Genomic DNA, 1,348 nt, shown 5'->3' with positions numbered 1-1,348 from the left:
CAAACAGCCATGTTGTGAACAGCCTATGGAGGGGGCCACCTGGCTAGGACCTGGGGCAGCCTCTAAGTCAGCAAGGAAATGGGGACTTCAGGCCTACAACTGCAGGACCTGAATTGTGCCAACACCCTGAACGAGCTTGGAAGAGGCCTCTGAGCTCCAAATGAGAACACAACCCCAGCCAACACTTTGATTTCAGCCTGGTGAGATCCTGAGCTGAGAACCCAGCTAACCTAGGCATGACCCATGAAAACTGTGAGATTAAAAAAAATTATTTAAGCCACTAAGTTTGAACTAATTTGTTACGCAGCAATGGCACACTAATATGCCATGGCATTGGCGGGTTCTGCAACTTCCTTCCCTGGGGCTTCTCTGCTGAACTCCACCACCCACCGGGCATGCCTTTGCAGCTGGGAAGGCAATCAGACTTCACCCATGAAGCCATCAGGAAAACAAGCTCAAATCAACACCCATCATTCTCTCTTTTCTTGCACTCTTTGCTCCATTCAAACCATCTCACACATCAATGACAAGGGAATCTTTCAGAAACACTGCTTTCTCCCATGCCCTTCCCTTCTCCAAAACCAGCAGCAACTCCATTCTCTTGCCTGGGAACATCAATTCTGGGCTTCTAATCCCAGTATCCAAGGCCTTCCAGCTCTTTGTCTTGCTCTCACTGAACACAGACTCTCTAATCTAGGTCTGAGGGTATCTGCATGGCCCGTCCTACCTGCCCGGATTGCTACCCTCTGTGCCCTTCCCTAGCCTGCTCCCAGAGGCATGACCCTTGCCCCATGGTCCCTGTTCATCTGACGGGTCTTTAATATCTCCCCCACCCCCCAGTGAAATAAAATCACCCCCAGTGAGTCCCGCTCACTGTACTCTCATTCTCCGACTGTTACATAACACCTGACACAAATACAAGGCATTTCTGCACTTGACTCCATCCAATAATAAACCGTCACAAGTATCACATCATTTAAATCTCTTCCTGCCAAGATTTCAAACTCTCTAAGGGCAATAACTATGGTCACTCCAGGTGCTACATCCAGAATCGGAAAAGGCATTTGTAGTCATAGCTAACTGGAAACAACCCAAATATCTATCATCGGGTGAAGAGATTAACAAATTTTTATTGCCATTCAATGGAATACTGCTCAGATTAAAAAAGGGAATAAATTATTAACAACATGTTATCATGTGGATGAATCTCAAAAACATTATGCTATATTATTTATAATAATACTATATTATTTATTTATATAAAAACCTAGAAAAAGCAAGGCGAATCTATATTGACAGAAAGCAGATAAGTGGGTGCCTGGGGCAGGGGTCGGGGGAGCGTAGCAAA

This window comes from Balaenoptera ricei, chromosome 3 (assembly GCF_028023285.1).
Source record: "Balaenoptera ricei isolate mBalRic1 chromosome 3, mBalRic1.hap2, whole genome shotgun sequence".
NCBI lineage: Eukaryota > Metazoa > Chordata > Mammalia > Artiodactyla > Balaenopteridae > Balaenoptera > Balaenoptera ricei.
Note: the sequence above shows the minus strand (reverse complement) of the source record.